The 23,166-nt window shown below is 38.8% G+C and overlaps 1 protein-coding gene across 11 annotated transcripts in view; it reads right to left on the reverse strand.

Moving 5' to 3' along the window:
- Positions 1-23,166, reverse strand: part of ZNF462 (zinc finger protein 462) — a 175,472-nt gene that overhangs the window by 93,460 nt on the left and 58,846 nt on the right. The gene's annotated exons all lie outside the window — the stretch shown is intronic.

Below are 23,166 nucleotides of genomic sequence, written 5' to 3' on the forward strand. Positions count from 1 at the left end.
CCTGTGGGTTAGGCTGACAACTGCAGCTTGTTTAAGTTCAACTAGCTTGAGTTTTAAATTGGTACGGCCACCTTCTCTTCCACTATGAGTCCAAACTTTTAACCAAAAAGCTTTTAAGCTATTTCCCCCCTTTCCAAGATTACTACGTTTGATATTAGCAGCTATTACTGAATGTTGTTTTATGTAACCCCTCTCAACTCGAGAGCTTTCCAAATGTGTAGGGCCAAAATTGTGAAATTCCAAGCCTGCAAGATGGGCGGAAAAATGATAGCCTAACAGCATCTAGTCCTCCTTCAGTAACAGAAAATGAACTTTAGCAAAATATATATATATATATATATATATATATATATATATATATATATATATATATATATATATATATATATATATATATATATATATATATAAATATATATATATATAAACATGTATTTCTCCCAGTACTTCAGACCCCATGATTTTAAGTATGTTGAATAAATACTTGATAAATTCTATAGTGTCTACGCTTCTGAGAAATTATCATTGAGTAAGTTGAAAATATGTAGCAGACTAGGACAAGATACCTACTTATTTTCATACAGCAACTGTATGCTAGCTTTGACTAATCCAGCAGCTATTACCTTAATGAGCTGCTTATTTTAAAGTCTCCTCACGTAATTCAGGTCATATTTAGTCTAGGAGCTCCACCAGACCAAAAGATGGAACAGCAGCCCAAATGAGCCTTGAGGAAAATCCCATCTTCTCATTGTCATGTAAATATGAGGTTATGTTTATGAAATGTTTAAAGCTGAACGGTCTCCCACCCTTATTACAAAGAAAACGCAGTGCTACCAAGATCCTGCATCAGAAGAAAATTCCTCTCAGTGGCATGGCTTTAAAAATGTGGACATACTGAGGGGAAACGCACGTCCACTGCAATATCTTGGTGCCCCACTTCACCTTCCTCTTTGCACTGAAAGACTAAAAGCTGGCCCTGCCTTCTTTTCAGCTAACAATGTTAACAAGAATCAGGAGACTCAAAATCTTTTATGTGCAAGCACCAGACCAGACTGTGTGGAAGAGGTTGCTATCTGCTCTGGATCAAATTACAGCAGTGAACACAGAGGCCCCACCCCGTAAGTCTCCTTTTGCACAGTCCATTAGACCTGAAAACAATCTCTTTCTCTCCCCCACCCACCCACCCCTTTTGCCATGGTGCAGCAGACGACTCTTGAATTCAGAATGCTCCAGAGGAAAAAGCAGGAGAGAAAATAATGAAACGGATCTTCTCACTGTCCATCTTCTTAAACTTCCTCCCCCAGCATAGTCTTTTCATCTAAGTCAAACAAGCCACAGCTCTCTGAATGTGTTTATCACACTTTCAAGAGATATGAGCTCCTGCGTCACTGACGCTTTAAGACTCACTAAGCTGTCCTAGTCCTATGAGCTTTAGGAGGGAGAGAGAGAGAGGGGTAGAGGGGGAGAGAGAGAGAAAGAGCAGCCATTTTAGCTCAGACAAGCCATGTATTAAGTAAGGGAGAGATAGTCTCAGAGCTTCTAGCCTGCACACAACATGGCTTCACTTATCTCAGCCTCATCTCCAGCACACAATATTCTCCAGCTTCCCCTTTGCTTTCCAAGACCAGGGTTAGAAACCCAACATTTTAAGATGTTCTTTTTTCCCTTGAAGGAGAAAGAACAGATGCCTAAGAGTTCAAGGTTGCAATCAAACCAGCTTTTTGCCTCCTCTCTTTAAGAAAGCCATGGACAAAATACCTCTGAAGGTTCTTCCAACCCTCAATGACCCATCAGCAACAAGCCTTTGCTTAAGCAAAAAAAGGACTGGCCAGGTGGCCTCCCCTCCAGTCCAAAGCAAAGAAGCAGTAATGCAACCAATTATTATTATTATTATTATTATTATTATTATTATTATTATTATTATTATTATTATTATTATAAAACAGGATGGATAGAAGAAAGGAAGGCAGACGGAGAACAGGGAGAAAGAAAGAAAAAGCAAAGGGACGAGAAAAGTCTTCCACAGTATGAGCTTTAACCTCATGGGAGTCATTCTTCTATCCACAGAAGACATACCATCTGACTCTGCCTGCCAGATTCCAAAGTCTAATGACCTTTGTTAATCACCAGCCAAGCTGTCTGCTTAGCAAGCCTTGCCAATAGGCACACCCTTCTACACAAAGGCTGGAGCTATTCTTTTGGAGAGAGGTTCTCTTGAAAGCTCCATTGTGTGTGGAAACCAAGGGGAAAGAGAAAAGAAAAAAAAACCTGCGGGGGGGAATCTCTTCCTTTACATACTGGATGGAGTCTTCCTTTAAGGACTGAAAGGAACCAAAAGAAAAGAAAAAGAAAAAAGAAAAGGGAAAAAAAAAGAAGCAGGACTTTCTCTGCTGTGTGATCCTCCTTGTTTATAAAGTTTAGAAAGTTCTCACCTCAGCTTAGGAATCAGAAGGAAGAAACAAATGAACCAACTCCCTACAACAGGGGTCTTCAAACTTGGCCCTTTTATGACTTGTGAACTTCAACTACCAGGATTCCTCAGCCAAGCACACTGGCTGAGGAATTCTGGGAGTTGAAGTCCACAAGTCATAAAAGGGCCACGTTTGAAGACCCCTGCCCCACAAGGTTAAAAAAAAGAAAAGCAAAAGCAAATGAGAGTTGTCAGTACCACATGGTTGCTTTTCTTGAAGCTTCTTCTAAAAGTTATTAACTCCGGCCTACCCATGAGGAAACCATTCCACTTGTTCTGTAGCAAAACAGAATGCAGAGCAATGCAATTGTCAACTATTAACAAGGACAACTGTTCCAGGACGGATCTGGCTGAACTGAGCAGAAGCTGAGCTGAAGAAAAGCACACCCGACACCCGGATTCTCATAGTAAGAGGTTGCTGGCTCAGCTTTTGTTTGTTTCAAAGGAGGTTTTACAAAAAACAAAGAAACAAAAAAAAAAAACCCACGCTGGAGAACTGCATTGATCAGTATACATTATTTAGCATATAATCTCCAACTTTAAGACAATGCCCCTGCCTTTAATAACTTTATATTTATGGTCAGTTATTTCTGAGTGGTCTTCAGTTTCACGTTTTCAACAAAATCTGAAGAAACCATTTCCTTATTGACTACTTCTAGAACGTTTGAAGATATAGATGAGCTTCCTCCAAAGGCCTTCCGTGGTTTAAGTGGTCAAAATAGAGTGTCTGTATTTTTCTTTGTCTTGGGAAGATAAGAGAGCAGGGAGAACCATCTGTCAGCCAAAGAATGGAGCTTTTCACTGCCGATGTTAATATGCTGTCAAGATGCACGTGAAAGAGAGAATATATGGAAACAATATTGGCATGTTTGTCCATAATGACAAAGACAGCAGTGGCATACTGCCTATGAGATTATCGATGGAATTTATGCAGTAACAAAATAAAAAGAAACCCAAAAGACTAAGAAAGTTACTCAAAATCTGGCTGCCAAAGAAAATGTTAAAAATTTGGCAACCAAAAGAAAAATATGCAACCATAAAAATATCATTAATATTTGTTCACAACAAAGTGAAGTCACAGCTGCCAGTTCTTTAGCTGGTGTTCACCTTCATATGCATCAAATTCTTTCCAGGAATCTAGGATGTTGTGATATTACGGGTATAGTGTTATGTGCTGATACAAGCAATGTGGCCTTCTGCAATTGACAGATGAAAATTTTGTCAGTGTGCAGATAGAAAATCTGCTGAACATCCAAGGTGAAGGTATCATCAATGATTTTTTGGCATGGCTACCAATGTGCCAATAACCACTGGGGTCAGTGTCTTATGCCCTGATCTTTTAATTAGTAAAGGTAAAGGTAAAGGTTCCCCCGCACATGCGTGCTAGTTGTTTCCAACTCTAGGGGCCGGTGCTCATCTCTGTTTCAAAGCCGAAGAGCCAGCGCTTGTCCGAGGACGTCTCCGTGGTCATGTGGCTGACATGACTAGACACCAAAGGCGCACGGACTGCTGTTACCTTCCCACCGTAGTGGTCCCTATTTTTCTACTTGCATTTTTACGTGCTTTCGAACTGCTAGGTTGGCAGAAGCTGGGACGAGTAACAGGCGCTCACTCTGTTACGCGGCACTTGGGATTCGACCCGCCAAACTGCTGACCTTCTGATCGACAAGCTCAGCGTCCTAACCCACTGATCCACCACGTCCCCAGATGTTTTAATTACTATTATTTAATAAAACAACTGTTTGATTATTCTCATAATTTGCATTAGGAAACATTTTGGAGGGATTAAGAATTGAAGAGACCTTAAAGAAGGTTGCAAGGAGCTATGCACTGCACTGAAACAACCATGTATGAGATGAATATACCACATAGTTTGAAACCCCATTTAATGTGGAGAACTCAAAAGTCTAGAGCAGTGTTTTTCAATCTTAGAAACTTTAAGACATATAGACTTCAATTCCCAGAATTCCCCAATGGCTGGGTAGTGAATTCTGGGAGTTGAGGTTCATGTAGCTTAAAGTTGTCAAGGTTGTGAAGACTGGGGTAGAGCACAGGGTCCAGCTCCGTTATCAGTCAAGTTCCCAAGTGGGAATCTGGATAGAAAATCCTATTTGCTCCAATGTAAGTAGACCTATCAAAGGCAATCCAGAACTCTTTATTTCAATTCCTGATCACACAGAAAGCTATATCTATAATCCAGCAAACACAAAAATCATTTAGGTCTCCCCACACATTCAGGTAAATACTTAAACAGCATTTATCCAAAATTCTAATCCCACTATATTTGCATTCTAGATCAAAGAATAGTGAAATTGCTTCCAGGCTTAGAAACTTTTTTCCGTTTTTAAAAGATTACATATTTGAATATTATAATGTGACATAAAAATTCAGAGATTTCATGGAAGGAAGAAAAGAGAGTAAAAAGATGTAATGACTACTATCCGTCCCAGCCATTGTTTAAAATTATTCAGTATGTGAAATCTTTCAACCTTCAAACATAGGTCTCTTTAATTAACATGATAACACACACACATGTATGAGCAGGCACATCAGAATTGATTGGCGGATAATTACAGTTTATTTAAATAAAAGTATGCTGGACTTTTTTCTAAAACCTAGCTCAAGAAGGATCTTAAGTTCCATGTAGGAAGATGAGTAAGGAAGGAGCAATCCTTTGTTGGAGAAAAACCAGTGGTGGGATACAAATACCTGAACTATTGGTTCTCTTATTGCAGACATGTCAAACACAAGGCCCGGGGGCCGGATCCGGCCCGCGAAGTGGTTTCATGTGGCCCGCGAAGCCATCCTGGAAACAGTGAGGGAACGGCCCCCACTGCCTTGGCCCTGGCCCAGAGACCCTCCTTCTGCCAGAGACCCTCAGATCTGTCCCACTCCTGACCAGGCCCCCATAGGCACCCTTGATGCAAACGATGTAGAGCTGGCCATGCCCACCCAGTAGGCCATACGCACTCTAGCCACGCCCACCCAGTAGGCCATGCCCACCCTGGCCATACCCACCCGGCCCCCTGAGGGCAACCAGAATGCTGATGTGGCCCTCAATGAAATTGAGTTTGACACCCCTGTCTTATTGGATGCAGGCCCGGGCCTCCAAGACCTAGAACAGACTTCTGGAAGTGGCATCCATGCACTTCCGGTGGGCCATTCTAGCCTGGGAAGCCTCCTCCAGGCCTCTGAGGCCTAGACTGGACTTCCGGAAGCAATGTGCGTTCAGCTGGTTCTCTGAACTCAGCAAAATTTAGCTACCGGTTCTACGGAACCGGTGCGATACAGCTGAATCCCACCAGTGAGAAAAACTATTATGAATCCTCCAAAGATACACTCGTAGAGAAGTTCTGCATTTTTCATACATTTGAGCAAGCATCTCTTAATAGAATCCAGAAGGCCATAGCATCGGCCTCATCTTTTTTTTATTTTCTACGCTGGAGAGAGATTACTCTACCCAAAATAAGCATTGAAACAGCAATGTGATTCAACAGCCAACTAATTATAGATCTTACAAAACCTTCAATTTCCCGGCTACAGAAGTCTTGATTTTAAATCAGGAAACGCTAGCAGTCCTAATGCAAAGCCTCCTCTTGCTACCTTAGATTGCTGGTGAAGTATTTTACATACAAACCTGGGAGTGTCTTTAGGACAAATATTTTGACACTTTTACAAAATATTGTGAACTGTCATCTCTGTATCATCCATATTAGATCTACTGCAAACACAGCACTATCTCCTGAAAACTGGCCAATCAGAAACTAGATTTGCAATGGGCAGCTCCCTTTTTAGTAAGGAATTTCCTCCTGCTATCTGGTTTCAACTATGTTCTAGTTCTATGCATAGGCAACTACCAAATATGCTCAAAATCATTTGCAAATCTTCTCCAATCCAAAGTTCCAAAGTTCAACGGAAGAACATCACAATGGGAAACAAGGGTTAATGGTTAGTGTTAACCCTGATTGTTTGTGCATGTGTGAGATTCCAGTATGCTTCACAAGTAAAGAAATGATAGAAGCCTATCTCAGTTTAGTTTGAACAAACCAACAAATGATAGCCATACTAAATGTTAATTGTGCATTCTCAATATAGACTCACCTTAAGTTCTTCTGGGCATGAAACATTTAGAAGAAATATGAAAGTAATGGAAAATAGCCCTTTTTAGTAGCGCTGAGGCAACAGAAAGGAAATGGGTGACAGGATGTGACTATATAGATAGAAAAGCAACCAGACTTGGTGCAGTGACCTTGAGCCCAAGAGAAAGTTTAATACGTGAAGGCCATCTGCCTCTGATAGGTTTAATGTGGCAAAGGAGCAGAAGGAAGGAAGTAGATTGATGCCTAGCTAGTTAAAAAGACTTCATGAATACTAGAGTAACTACCAAGCCGCAATTTGTGGCTTTGTGGGAGAGGGTTAAAATTTCCTAAGATATATATAAAGAAGATCATACCTGAATGTCTGGTTACTAAAAAAAAAACTTTAAGAGGCTTTTGCATGTATACATACAAACAAACTCAACGTAAGTTTGAGACTCAGCAGACCTCTACAAACACTGTTACAAAAAACCAGGAGATCACTCCAACATTAAGAGATGTTCTCCTTCTGGTCAACTTGCAAATGGTTCAGCTCTTAAAGGAAAATTCCAATATCTCCATTCAGAGAGCAACTTTAAGCAGTAGGGGTGGACAAAAAAGTACTTTTCAACAGAGCAAAACTTAAAAAGATTTGCATGAAAAGTTGGGAGAGCTTCACTGGACACCCTCAATCATACAAACAGAAGCAAATAAACATGGAAGTCCTTCTTGTTGGAATTAGGTTCCAGCATTATATAATACAATACAAGGTGTGCAATAAGTGCTGGCTTGGATACAGCGTGGGTGTGACTTATATTTGTGTTGTATGACAAGGAAGTAGATAACATAGGAGCGGTGACCAAGGGGGCCTTCTCCCGGGTTCGACTAGTTCGCCAACTACGGCCTTATCTGGACCTGGATGCCTTACGTACAGTCACCCATGCCCTTGTGACCTCTCGCCTAGACTACTGTAACGCTCTCTACATGGGGCTGCCCTTGAGATCCACTCGGAAGCTTCAACTGGTGCAAAGTGCAGCGGCACGGACACTCTTGGGAGCCTCCCGATACTCCCATATCACACCTCTCCTCCGTGCGCTGCACTGGCTTCCGGTTGCCTTCCGTGTGAAGTTCAAGGTGCTAACAATGACATACAAAGCCCTACATGGCATGGGTCCGGACTACCTACAGGAGCACCTTCTGCCAATGTCTGCACCCCACCGTCCTGTGCGCTCCCACAGAGAGGGCCTCCTCAGGGTGCCACCGCTCAAGGAATGTCGGCTGGTGGCCCCCAGGGGGAGGGCATTCTCAGTGGGTGCGCCAGCACTCTGGAACTGCTTGCCAACCGAAATCCGGATGGCCCCCGACCTCCGCACCTTCCGGCACGACTTAAAAACTTACCTGTTCCAGCAGTCCGGCCTGGCCTGATAGCTCTAATTGGGGTCCCAGTTTGTTTTTACTATTGTTTTTCACTATTGTTCAATCTGTATACCTACCTTACTCTGTACACCGCCCCGAGTCCCTCGGGAGAAGGGCGGTTTATAAAAACAAATAAATAAATAAATAAATAAATAAACATGCAAGTGGAAATCTATTCATGCAGGTATATATGGTTAAACATATGTGATTATAAATATGGTGGGAAGATAAGAAGTGAATCAATGTTTTATTCTAATATTACAAATCCACTTTATTTTATTTATTTATTTACCGGTATTTTTTATATTTTTATACCGCCCTTCTCCCGAAGGACTCAGGGCGGTGTACAGGGCAATAAATATAAAAAACAGAATATAAAAGTTAAAATACAATTAAATATAATTGTATTATATTGAGTCCAAAGGGAGGAAAGGATTCTCAGGATTCCTGTTTTCCAAAGGAATGTATTTATTTTTTATTTTCCTTTCCCCAAATAAACCTCTTTCCAAAGAAAACAATATAATTAAAAAGAAAACATAAAAATATTAATACAATCAATTAGCAATTTTTTTTAAAGAGCAATAATGTAAAACAAGAAAAAATGTAGATGCGTTGATGCCTAGTGGTTTGACATCTTGATGTCATCTTTTTACCATTCAAACATTTTGCATCATGTTCTATTAATTACATTTTTTTAACCTTGTACCATAGCTTTTCCATTGTCAAACTATATTAAAATCAATAATTTTTATTTTAAAAATATGAACTGTTTTTAAAAAGGTATGAAATGTAACTTAATATCATTTTACAGACCAAAGAGTGAAATTAAAATAAATATTTTAATCTATATCTGCTAAAGAGCAGCAAAGGAGAATACAGATCAGATAATATTAAGAGAGTGCTTGACAGAGTAAGATCTCAAAATCTTAACTTAATGGATATGTAAGATAGGGGCCTCTCCTCTAGACATCAATAAAATAAGACATTGGAAACAAACATAAAAACTGATTATGTTCCAAATGTTCCGGTTTGTCAATTAATGGCATTCTATACAGACGTACGTCTGCTTTTGCCACGTGTAAAGGTAAAGGTTCCCCCGCAAACGTGTGCTAGTCGTTTCCAACTCTAGGGGCCGGTGCTCATCTCCGTTTCAAAGCCGAAGAGCCAGCGCTTGTCCGGGGACGTCTCCGTGGTCATGTGGCCGGCATGACTAGACGCCAAAGGTGCACGGAACGCTGTTACCTTCCCACCGGAGTGGTCCCTATTTTTCTACTTGCATTTTTACGTGCTTTTGAACTGCTAGGTTGGCAGAAGCTGGGACGAGTAACAGGCGCAGGATTCGACCCGCCAAACTGCCAACCTTCTGATCGACAAGCTCAGCATCCTAATCCACTGATCCAACACGTCCCTTGCCACAGGAGGGGAAAGAATTCGATTCTCCAGATGTTATTTGAAGAGCCTTACAAATCATAAAGGTTGGTGCATATTCTCACATTTCAGTGACTCCAGAAATCTAAACCCAATCTCAACTGAAAGTTGTAACCATCTATTTTTCTCCTATTTGCTGATATTATCCCATTATTGCTTAATTAATCCAATTAATTTCTACAGCATGCCTTATAGTGTTGTTATAACACTGTGGTGTAAGAGCAGTGGTTGTCAACCTTTTTTTCACCATGGACTCCCTTTAAATACCTTTTGTGGCCACTGCCCATGGCCGTGGACCCCCAAGATCTAATTCAAGATTCAAATCATAACATTTCTTCAAGCCTTCACAGACTCCCTGTGTTATCACGGCCCCCTCCTCAGGAGTCCGCGGACCACAGGATGAGAACCACCGGCGTAGAGCATTGTTCCCTAAACCTGCTGCACTCCAGTTATAATATATAATGAACTGAGGTCTAATCCAATACGTCCGGATGATGCCGGTTTAGGCAAGACTAGATTATGTATGCCATAGAAAACACTACTTAACCAGTCTGTTGCAGCCTTGTGGCTGCAGTGGGATAATTGGTGAACACTGAAACAACTAAGATGAATTTAAGTTTCAGTTCATTAGAGGGACAATTCTGCTTCAAGCTCAATGACTTGATTTTTTTTTTCCAGAGGAGAAAAATGTAACAGAATGTGATGCTTTCCTTGAAAACAAAGACATTAGGGTGAAAATCAGTTTGATGGCTCTGGGCTTCATACTGCATTCCAGTATGAAACTCTGGTTTGAACTCAACAACTGTTTTTAAAAAAGTTTATAAGTGGGGAGTCTGTAATGCTGTATTTTACTAATGTAAAATTTTGATCCTATACATATCCCTGAAGTAATTCTATTAAATACAGTGGCATTTACTTCAGAGTAGATATGCAAATAATTGTGCCGTGCCTAGGTTGTATTTCTTCTTCAACTTTTGTCATATGGACTTCCCTTTGTTTAGATGTTTCCCATGGTTTCGTATTTTGTACCTGAATGTAATGCCTCTTATTTTATTTATTGATAATATATATAAATGATGCATTGATGTCTAAATGGCTTGACATCTTCTCATCTTTTTTTCTTATTATCATTCAAACATTTTGCATTGGGTTCTATTAAGTACACTATTATTTCTACCTGGTTTCAAAACTTTACCTGTTTTCAAATTATATAATAATCAACTTTTTTAATTAAAAATGGAACTTTAAAAAAGGTATGAATTGTAGCTTAATTTTTCACATCAATAAAATACTAACTTGTGGATTAAAAATAGTTATAATTAAGTCTCATCGTGATCAAGACAAACTTATACTAGCCACTCATATGAAAACAAATCAAATTATATTCATGGAGACTTCTGTCTTTCATCTCATAAAACTAATTCTGTCCAGAATAATTAACAGTTCTCAACTTTTGAAAATTATAGACTTCCAGTTTTCAGTCCAAAATCATTTCTGTAAAGACACAGACTAGATGGGAACAGTTTATTCTCTTGCACATGCTGCTGGAGCTGAGCTAAGTAAGCCAGAATGCATAAGACAATAAAGGGACAGGACAATCAAGTGCAGAAGAGAAACAGAATTCCTATTCTGCTGAATTTGAAACCTGTCACAAATGAGAAGCATTATATGCTCTTTCCTAAATGAATAAAAATTGTTATCTAAAAATTATGAAACTCCTTCCGTGATGTCATAAAATGCTAGATTGAAATGCCAGTGAACATGCTTCAGGGTTAAGGTCTGCACTGTTTTTAAAAAGAAAACTATGTAAAATACTTAAACTCAATTCAGTCTGAGCAGATTAAAGGACAGAATTTATTATCAGCATGCTTATTAAAAAAAAGTGCTGGCTAACCTTTTTGGCAGTGTGCCACACACGAAGGCCAAAGTATGAGATAATGCAATTGTAATGCAATCTATGCACAGCCCCACATTATATGAGTCAAAAGCAAGCCACAGTCATAGAAGGAAGTGCAACCAGGCCTAGGAGGCCTCATTTCCTATTCTTGGAATGCCACCCAATCCTACAGTGTCTCCTCTTGCACGCTGGAGGGTGAAGGGTCTAGTGACAGTGTTCTTCAGGGCAATTCTTTGATGTTGTGGGCTTCTTATTCCTTTGGTTGGCCATTGTGAGAACAGATTTCTGCACTAGATGGGTCTAAGGCACAGGTCTGCAACCCACGGCTCCGGAGCCGCATGCGGCTCTTTCAGCTGTCTCTTGCGGCTCCCAGTCCTCTGCCATGTGCAGTCCAAAAAAAAAAAAAAATAAGTGTGACTAAAAAAAGTTCAACCAATCAATTCAAATATGCAGGGTAGATGCACATCTCGCCTTGGCTCCACTCTTCAGTCAAACCCTGTTCTGCACATGCACGCATGTACGCGCCTGTGCACACATTTTTTGTGGCTCCCAGTTTTTCCTTTTGTGAGGCAACTGGTTCCGAGTAGGTCTTTCACTGTTTCAGGTTGCTGACCCCTGGTCTAAGGTCTGATGCAGCAGGCCATTGCTCATGAGCTTATGTTAAGAAAATTACCTCAGCACTGAAAGCATTCCCGCTATTTAGGGTCCGCTATTTAGGGTCCTGGTCAAAACAGATTTCAGGCTTTTCTTTTGCGTGCATACGTCCCTTCTCAATTGTGATAGCAGCTAATTCAGTATGTTTAAATATAAAAAAAATCCAGAATAACTGCACTACGTGAATTAAATATTGTCATTAATATGATGCAATTTGCTACTAGACTGGCAGATAAACTCCAGACAAATGCAAAAAAGAGTACCTTACAAAACAAATTAGGATAAATATTACCAAAGCATTTGTAGTCAGAAACGGAGAATAAGCAGCATTGCATTAACTAAAAAAATTAATTAATGCAACATCTGAATCTACTTTACCTAAATAGCTTTTTCCTTGAGTTCATAAACAAGCTTATCAGGGAGAATATTATAAGAGATCTTACCTACCAAAAAAATTTCTGCAGAGAGCAAAGTATCTTGATTTATATATATTTTCTTCCTTTTCTCAGGAGGCTGTGAATTTTGATTTTATCAGGCTTAATTTCCTAAAGGACCAACTTGTTGCAACTGCTCTAAGCAGTTGCATTTTATTTATGTGTATATATCATATTCCAACTCGCTTTCCTTGCACTCATTCAAGAACTTGAACTATTGGGCCTAAGGACTCATCCCATCTACCTACTGCTTCTCCTAATCCCAATTTGCGGGATTCCAATTCTCCTGCAAGGAATTCTGGGAACAAGCTTTTTCTCTGACTCTGGAAACATTACCCTAAAGATGAAAGAGGAAACAGAAGATGTAGCCTGTTGTAAGCCCAGGGCATTAAACACGGTACACAAGGAGGAGAAAGTATATAGTTTTGATTAAAACTGTTCTTGATTCCATTTAGGCTCCAGATTGTTCTGATCCCTGGAATATGATAGTGACTAAATTTCTTTTCACCAATGGACTGCTTGTTGTTGTTTTTTTCATTCCATCCCATAGTTGGCCTTCTGAAAATTGTAACACTTTGTAAGATTCTAGGACAGGGGTAGGCGACCTTGGCTCTTTTATGACTTGTGGACTTCAACTCCCAGAATTCCTGAGCCAGCCACGCTGAGGGAAAAGGGAGAGGTTTCCAAGTTGAGCCATGTTGGCTCAGGAATTCTGGGAGTTGAAGTCCACGAGTCATAAAAGAGCCAAGGTCGCCTACCCCTGTCCTAGGATAAATGGACAATAGCTGTACCCCATAAAGACAGGTTTTAATTGCACAATCCTGGTGGGCCACTAAATAGCAATCTGAACCAGCATGGAAGCTGACTGAGGGCAAATAATTGAGAATCCCATATTTGACATGCAGCTAAATTAACTGAACATGGCAGCATTTTCTTCTACCTCCCAAGATTTAAGCCTGCCTTCCCAAGAAATGTTTCTCTGGCCTTTGATGTGACTTAAAAACAAAACCAAGCTGGAAATGACCAAGCTGGACAGCAACAGAAAATAAAAGGTTAATGCTGGAAATACAAAGAGCTTAAAACAGATTGTTTCAAGGTTAGGTACATATTGCAAAAAGAAGCAAAATCGTTCTCAGCAAAAGGTTAAAAACCTTCAGAAGGCTTTGAAAGGACTCAGCAGACAGAAGCTTTGATCTGGAAAGAGGACTTTTCAGTGAACATTTTCTCATCCTTACAACACTGACAACAACAAAATAAAGAGTGCAAGGAAGGCAGGAAGAGTAAATCAAGTTAACTAGAATAGGAACTGTCTCAGGAGGAGGAACCTCCTTATGTTGCTTAATTACAATTCCCAGTGTGGCTCACCAATGGCCATGAGAACTGGAACTATTGGAAGATCAAGAACATCTGCAGGGCTTCAGTTACCCCCCCCCCACACACACACACATACACAAACTCACTCGCAGACATTCAGGAATTGAAATCTAGCAAAGATTAAACATGAAGGCTACAACCAAAGAACAGGGGTAGGCAACCTCGGCTCTTTTATGTCTCATGGACTTCAACTCCCAGAATTCCTGAGTATAGCTGACTCAGGAATTCTGGGAGTTGAAGTCCATGAGTCATAAAAGAGCCGAGGTTGCCTACCCCTGACCTAGAATCATGGCAATTCTTTTTCTCTGTTAGTTATCTGCTTGTTTAGACATTCTGTAGCCAAGTTACAATGAAAGGAAGAAAAGTATAGGCAGCTCAAGAGGGAAAAAAGGGGGGGGGGAATGCACATCACTAAATAACAAGGATAGAGGGACAATGAACAAACAAAAGACCCTGACCAATAATATATGTGTGTGTGTGTGTGTGTGTGTGTGAGAGAGAGAGAGAGAGCTCGCTTAAATATTCTATCAAGCCTAATTATTTATTAAAAGTGCTTAATAGATCATTCTTGTTTGTATGCTAATTTCTTGGGGAAAAAATGTTTTCTGTTGGGATTCTCATACCAAGGTGAGTCAAATGGTTTTGTCTTTTCAACCTGTCTCTTCCTTTCAGCAATCTGTCGATTTTTGTCTTATTTTTTAAAAAAATTGTTAACAATTGTTCTAGGTCTGCTTTTTTGTGATACAGCTGTGATAATAAAAATTGAGTAAATTTAAGGACAGTTTTCAAAAAAACATTTATTTGAATTTTTATTAAAAATATTTTTATACTTTGATGATTTAACTCTCCAGAACATTCCTAAATATATTCTTCCATGAGAACTGTGTATGTATAGCACTAATTATGCAAAAAGCCAATTATCATGTTCCTATGTTTTAATTTTTTATCTGCTATAAAATATGCATTCCTTACACTTTTCCTGTTCAGTGCTCTTCGTTTCTGCTTCCGTAGCCAGCAAATATGCCAAGCAGTATATGCAGCTTGAGCTGCCTTTGCTGTATATTCTTTTCTCCTCCTAATTATTTCTGAATTAATATCTTTGGGGGGGAAAAAAGTAGAGAGACTACATCTGGCTCAGTTTTCCCTTTTTCTTTGAAGAAATAAAACTAAATCTGCGGAAGAAAATTCTTTCTCTAGATGACAGCCTTGTGTATTTAGCAGACATCCCAAATCATGGTTTCTTAATCGCTTGTAGGTAGGGAATAATTTCAAAGCTCCTGAGACAACCTATCTACCAGCAGGGTCATTTAGGGAAAACAAGGCCACAGTCTGGTTTTAATTTAGACAAGCTACGGCCAAGCTGATACTCTCTGGCTTGTAACTAGCTTTCAGTGCCAGGAGATGGAACCAGCAAACCCAGAGGGTACCCGTTGGGAAAAACTATCTTGGACTAGTTTTTCCTGGTTCAAGGCCATCTCAGCTTGAAGATATTGAGCCCTCGATGCATAGTAGTGGGATATGTAGTCACTGAGCATCATAAACATGAATTTTTGGACAATAATAAGAACAACCAGCCTGCCATAATTGTATTAAAGGCGAATGATTTACATAGCGCAGGAAGGAAGGAAGGAAGGAAGGAAGGAAGGAAGGAAGGAAGGAAGGAAGGAATAAAATTTCCTTATATTTGGAGAGTCTTAGCGAAAATCAGGAGGAAAAAGTATTTTTAGGCAAAGGAGGACTTTTGTGAGATGCTTTAAACATAGCTGTTTACAGTCTGTGTGGTCTGGCATGGGGTCGATGAGAACTATGATAAATTGGAATGACTACAACTCCCTATCACAGTTCTTCCTGTTGCTCCTTTGGTCATGAAGGAGGCTAGCTGTGAACAGGAAGGTCAGAGTGCAGAGCCCATTTCTGATATTAACTCAATTGGTTTATAAGAGAGAAGATTATCCGCTGCATGCACAAGTGTGCTCACACAACGGAGTCAATATGGAGACGTAAGTATTTGACCCTACAACTGAAGATTAAAACAATCATATATATATATATATATATATATATATATATATATACATATATATATATATATATATATATATATATATACATATATATATATATATATATATATATATATATATATATATATATATATATATATATATATATATATATATATATATATATATATATATATATATATATATATATATATACATACACACACACACACACACACACACACACACACACAGCAATTTGAATAATTTACACAAATAATGAGCTGTCATAAGTTGTGACTATATCCTGTGGATAGCCTTGGGTTAGGCCAAAACAGGAAAGAAAGATTTAATTAGCAAGGTGTATTCAAAAGACTTGACAATACTTAACATATATATATATGTGTGTGTGTGTGTGTGTATGTATGTATATATATATGTATGTATCAAATGTTAACTATTTAGATTACCTTGCTAGGCCCCAAATATGGGGCAAATCTTTATTTCCTGTTTTCAGCCTATCTTGAAGGCCATCAAACAGGCAGTAGTCACACCGGACAGTTCATATATTTGTGTAAATTACTAACAAAGAATTTCAGACTCCCTTAATTCTTTGTTAGTAATTTACACAAATATATGTATGTAGTGTGTATATATATATATATATATATATATATATATATATATATATATATATATATATATATATATATATATATGTAGATCTAGAGTCTCGGGTTTCTTCCCGCGTTCCTTTCATCTTCAGAAAGTTGTGGCGACGTTTCGACGAAATCCCATCCGTCATCATCAGGCCGGAGTGTTCCTCCTGCTGCTTCCAGGAGCAATGCGTGGTCTGGCTGTTCCTTTCCTTCCAACTGCCGGTGGGGCTGTGAGTTGGAAGGAAAGGAACAGCCAGACCACGCATTGCTCCTGGAAGCAGCAGGAGGAACACTCCGGCCTGATGATGACGGATGGGATTTCGTCGAAACGTCGCCACAACTTTCTGAAGATGAAAGGAACGCGGGAAGAAACCCGAGACTCTAGATCTACACATACAGACACCCGCGAGAATCTACGAAAACATATATATATATATATATACGTGTGTGTGTGTGTCTACCTACACAAACACAGAGACAGAGGATTAAATTAATTCTTACTAACTTATCTAATGGAAAATAAAAATCTTGTCTTTTCCCCAGAATTACAGGGAGTCCTCAACTTATGACCACACAGCTGAGCCCAAAATTTATGTTGCTAAGTGAGACCATTAAGTGAGCTTTGCCTCATTTTACGACCTTTTCTTGCCACAGTTGTTAAGTGAACTACTGCAGGTGTTAAGTTAGTAACATGATAGTTAAGTAAATCTTGCTTCCCCAGAGACTTTGCTGATCAGAAGGTCACAAAAGGGGATCACGTGACCCAGGAACACTGCAACTGTCATAAATAAGGAGCCAGCTGCCAAGCATCTGAATTTGGATCACATGGCAGTGGGAATGCTGCAATGATTGTAAATGTGAAAAACCGGCCATCAGTCATTTTTCCCCCCAGTGCTGTTGTAACTTCAAACAGTTGCTGAATGAACTTTTATAAGTCAAGGAATACCTGTATATACATCATAGCTACTTGATGTATTCCCTGCAAAGGAACAATATGCAAACATAAGGATCGTATGATCCATGAAAATAAGTAATGTTCAGCTTTCAATGGAAACCTGTTAAATATACCAGCAGATGCTATAGAAAAATACTTTTAGATACCACCTTACTGCTGACAGACAAGCAAGCAATGCACAGTTGGCAGTGATTATAATCATAAAAAGTGATCCATTTAGCATACTTAACCATCACACCTCTGAGATGTCATCACCATGAAAAGACATTTGTTTGTAAGAGTAACAATTGGTTTGTTATATGTAATAATATGCATATACGGACTAGCAAATGCATACCAAAGTCACAAGTCCCTATGACTAAACCAATAATGAATTTATTGTATTTCTAGTCCAGCTAGAGATCTAAGAAATATAACTGCCCAAAGCTTTTAGTTTCTTTCTCCAAAGTGCCTGGCTGTTGGGTAGCTATCACAAAGAAATCTGTGTCACTCCATTTATAGAATATATTGTGGAAGGAGAGTCACGTGGCCTCAATGGTGGCCAAAATTCAGAGACAATCGGGTAACATCTTTTGAGATGATTTATTAAATATTTTATTTATTCATTGAATAAATTTTATAGGCTGCTCGTCTCATTCACAGGACTCTAGGTGTCTCACAACTGAAACAAAACAGTAAAAACAACCAGAATTAAAGACAATAAAAATAAGAATAGGAGCTGAGAAGACTCACACTCAAATGAACCATGACATGGGCTCACCCATGCTGTCAGAGCCCCAGCTTAATGGTAAAGCCAGGTTTTTAGTGCTTTTTCGGGACAAGTCTAATTTTGGAGAGGATGATATGCCAAAAGGCAGGTCCCATGGCAAAAAAAAAAAAATCTCGTCTCCTGGGGTCCTGACAGGTGACACTTTCTTGCAGACAGGATTCAGCACATGCTTTTCCTGACTCTTTTCCACTCTAACAGGATGGTAGACACCACAAGGAACAGAAGGCTCCTTAACCAAAATTAACAATACTATTTAAGGTATAAATTTTTCATGAGTTGCAGCTCTTTTTATCAGATGCAGGCTTATGCCTTAAATAAACTTACGCCTTAAATTGTCAGTCTCAAAAGATACTACCAGATTCTTTAAATTTCCATTTCTTCAAGGATGCTCTCTTGGCACAAACACTTTGTCTCTTGAGCAGGAGACAAAGTCCTCCCAAAATTTAAAAGTGTCATCCCCTGATTAAAACTATTACCCTAGACTTTAGAGACCTACCCCGATTTCTATTTTGTACTGATAATTGTTCCTGTTAGTTGATATTCATTTTGTATTGCATTTGAATTATTTAATGAACAACTTAAGAGATCCAGATAATTTCTGTTATTAGTTGGACTCACATATAGCGTAAGTTCCTTCATATAAAAAATGGAAAAAGAGGAAGAAACCTGAGCTTTTTATAAGTCACACTCTTAATAAGCACATATTTGAAAAATACATTTCTCTGTGTATTTGTATTACTAGGTATAAACTTAAGAACTAATTTTCAATATCCTTTCTGAATTTGTTATGACTTTTCAGTAAGACAATAAATTTGATAGTCTCGCTACATTTCAACTTGGTGTCAGGATAGTTTCAATTCTATTAGGTAGTAAATCTAGTTATATAAGCTCTAAGGAGTTTATCACACAAAGTTGTAAGTAATAACCTGCCTAGACTAGAATGGCTCAATAAGAATCTTTTATAATTTAGGAAAATATGATTAATACATTTGTAAGCTGCTCCACTATTCTGAACTCATGGTACTGTACTTAACATATCATTTTTAACCCAAGGATAATCTGTAGTAATTGGTTATTGCCATCTTATCCTTTTAAGATTAATTAAAAATTGAAATTCAGGGATAGATCTAACTGGAGAAACAAACTTGGTTCCATGCCAAGGAAAGAAGACAAAAAAGTAAAAAGAATGTAAATTTTATCTGAAATGCATGATATAATTACATTTAACTACCTTATATTTCCCACTCACCAGTGATCAGTAAATTGCATTAAAGGTTCCTGAAACTTTGCAGAGGGCAAGCATTTTCCACAGCTAATAAAATATAGTAAAAACAGACTGCATGGTGTCTAACATTTGACATTCAAGGTATGACATGCATATTTCCAAAATGTCTGTGTTTTCAGAAGCACAATGCCATAATCTTAGCTAAGTATAAAACAACAAGATGATTTGGTCTTGTAAAGTTTTCACAAAGGAATTAGCCTAAGTATATAGCCCTTGAAGATTTGCCAATATCTACTTAAACAGATTTTTAAAAATTGAAATTTAATTCTACACATGTTGAGAGCAGTAGCTGGTTGGGGAATCGCTGGGAACTCAAGAAGCCAATTTTGAGTGTCATGATAGAAGAAAAGCAGGGGATGTGTTTAGATAACACTTGAGGTTTTGCACACTGTGGGTTGCCCCCCCCCCCTTGTGGGATCACAAAACAAAATGGGAGGAGTCACTTTTTTAAAAAAAATATCTACTTGGGCTTCCTCAGGCAATATGAAAGTAACATCAAAACTTACACTGGGCTCTAATCCTCATTTTACCAATACAAACCCATATATTGTATGGTAAAGTTTGTAAACTCCTATAACATATGGAGTAACCTTTCATAATGTTAATGCCATTTTTATTTCTTGTGCAAATTGAAACCTAATAACATCATTAGTTTTACTAATAGGTAATTACATAAATTCATTTATCATTTTAGGGAATATTACAAAGTCTGAGAACCACGGTATTAAGTAGATAGATAGATAGGTAGGTAGGTAGATAGATAAATAGATAGATAGATAGATAGATAGATAGATAGATAGATAGATAATAGATAGATACACACACACACACACCTCTCTCATAACATTTTATACAACCTGGCCTTTAGATTGGTTTGTGCTCAAGGAACAGTGGTAATGTTCATAGGTAAATGAGTCAAAACAAATATAACACCAAAACAAATATAATTTCAACATATGAAATTAGCACATTAATACCAATTATTATTATTATTATTATTATTATTATTATTATTATTATTATTATTATTATTATTATTATTATTATTATTATTACACAGTCAGCCAGATGTTCACACTGGATTTGGCATTTTTGTCTACCTATTGAGTCCTTATCAAGGACCTGGAATAGGCAGATGTGGATGTTTGATGATATTATAGATATCGTTGCAGGTTGGAAGCAGTTACTAGTAAGGCCGCCTTCTGCAATTGACTAATGGCGAATTTGTCAATATTATCATCATCATCATCTCTTTAAAGGCTAAATTCGACTTGCTGGTTACTGCTTCCTTGTGTATACGTGGCTACAAGCATGTACTTTGTTTTACTTTAAGGCAGGGGTGTCAAACTGCCGGCCCACGGGCCGGAGCATCACGCAGAAACCGCGCCTATCCCATTTCCGGCAATGGGAAAAAGTTCCGATACGTTGCGCGACGTCACGTGACGTAGTGTTGATAGACCTTCCTGGTTGTGGTACCCAAATGTATTCTATATTTGCTTATTGCTTATATTTGCTTATATTGTTTATATTCTTATTTGCTTATTGCTTATATTTGCTTATATTGCTTATATTTGATTATTGCTGTTACTGTAGGTACAGTGATTAGATTTGTTAAGATTATTTTTTCAAAAGTTATATACTTTTTTTAAAAAAGTATGTTAACAGCTGCCTAAAAAGCTTATTCCACCCAACTACCCCGAATACATTAATGCCCGTTTTGCTTTTCTTAAAAGAGCCTCAAATAAAAGTCTTATAGCGGTTTCTAATAATTAGATACTATACAGCAGACATGTCAAACACAAGGCCCGGGGGCCGGATCCGGCCTGCGAAGTGGTTTCATGTGGTCCGCGAAGCCATCCTGGAAACAGTGAGGGAACGGCCCCCACTGCCTTGGCCCTGGCCCAAAGACCCTCAGATCTGTCCCACTCCTGCCCAGGCCCCCATAGGCACCCTTGACGCGAACGATGTAGAGCTGGCCATGCCCACCCAGTAGGCCATACGCACTCTAGCCACGCCCACCCAGTAGGCCAGGCCCACCCAGGCCACACCCACCTGGCCCCTTGAGGGCAACCGCAATGCTGATGCGGCCCTCATTGAAATTGAGTTTGACACCCCTGCTATACAGGTAATTATCAACTTATGACTGGCCACTTAGCGACCTTTTGAAGTTATGATGGATCTCCCCCAGGTTATGACTCAGTTTCACAGTTTCGATGGTTGTGTTCCTCTCAGTGGTCATGTGACCACATTTTGGGCATTCAGCAACCGGCCTGCATTTACATCTGTTTGCAGTGTCCCGCAGTCACACGAGCACAAGTTAACTACGTTTTTGCTGGAAGCCGGCGTTTACTTCCATAAGCAAAACAAAAAACATCGCGAACAATAGGTTTACTTTACAACTGCTGTTTTGGCTTAATGACTGCCGCACAAAAGATGACCCATTTCATGACCTGCACAATTTACGACCGTAATTTTTGGGCCAATTACAGTGTTAAGTCGAGGGCTACCTATGCAAAGTTTCATTGCTTTCACTAGTACTCTTTATCCTAGTGCTCTTTATAAAGCCTAGAAAGATAATGGTAATCAAAACTGTAATTATCAACAACAAATTGCACGAAAGCCCTTTAGAGTGGTCTATTATGTAACACTACATTAAGGGGGGAGGGGGAAATGACAGATTGACAAAACCAAATTCTATCAAACAACCTCATTTTCCTATTCCCTCCTTTCTTATTCATCAGCTCATGTATACCCAAACGTGATCAAGGAAATCACCATGAAAATGCAGCAGCTTTAAGGGTCTTTCTTTCTTAAAAAAAAACACCCTTAAAGATGTCATTCTTTACATCTTTTTTCTTAAAAAAAAGATCAATATTTGAGCCATCACCAAACTAGAGAATCAGGTAGCTCACAGAGAACACGATATCTGCCTTTTACAGAACTTCACCTCAGCGTCCCATCTAAATCTAACAGGGGTAGGCAACCTTGGCTCTTTTATGACTCATGAACTTCAACTCCCAGAATTCCTGAGCCAGCGTGCCTGGTTGAGGAATTCTGGGAGTTGAAGTCCACCAGTTATAAAAGAGCCAAGGTTGCCTACCCATGGTATATGTAATGTATACAACTGTATTCGATTCTGCCCAACGTCTTTGGAGTGTGTTCAGGAAACAGTGACACATATAATATATGCTAAATAATTACATGCATTTTATTTATTAATGTTCCTACTAGAGAATTTTATGTATGCTTTCTTGGGGGCAATCCAAGAGAATTCAACGGGCCTTTCCACTGAGTAAAAGTATACATGATTGTGTGTTGCCTGACAAACACATCAAGCATTAAAACTTATGGGGATTTTTTTTTATTTTATAGCCTTTGCACACTAAATCTAACCCTGTTTTATGCCAAAAACTGATTCATTAAAATTTTAAAAACTGAACCCTTCAGCCTAGGCTGGAGGGGAAGAAAATATGCAGTTGGATACCTTCTATCTGAAATTTTCTACCCGCAGCTGTGCTTAATAGCAAATTAGAATAGCAGATGCTAATACATTTCCCAACAGCTCATTAATTATTTCAGCCACCTAGGGCCATCACCAGTTTTACAATTTGGCCATATGTCTTGTGGGAGTTGGATGGAACAACAACACAGTGCAAAAAAAAAGGAGGAATTAAAAAGAAAGGAAAACTAATAGAGTACATTTTTTTGCATTTGGCCATGTGGCTAATATAACAAACTGACAGTTG

The sequence above is a fragment of the Vipera berus genome (assembly GCF_964194415.1).
Source record: "Vipera berus genome assembly, chromosome: 2".
Taxonomy (NCBI): Eukaryota; Metazoa; Chordata; class Lepidosauria; order Squamata; family Viperidae; genus Vipera; species Vipera berus.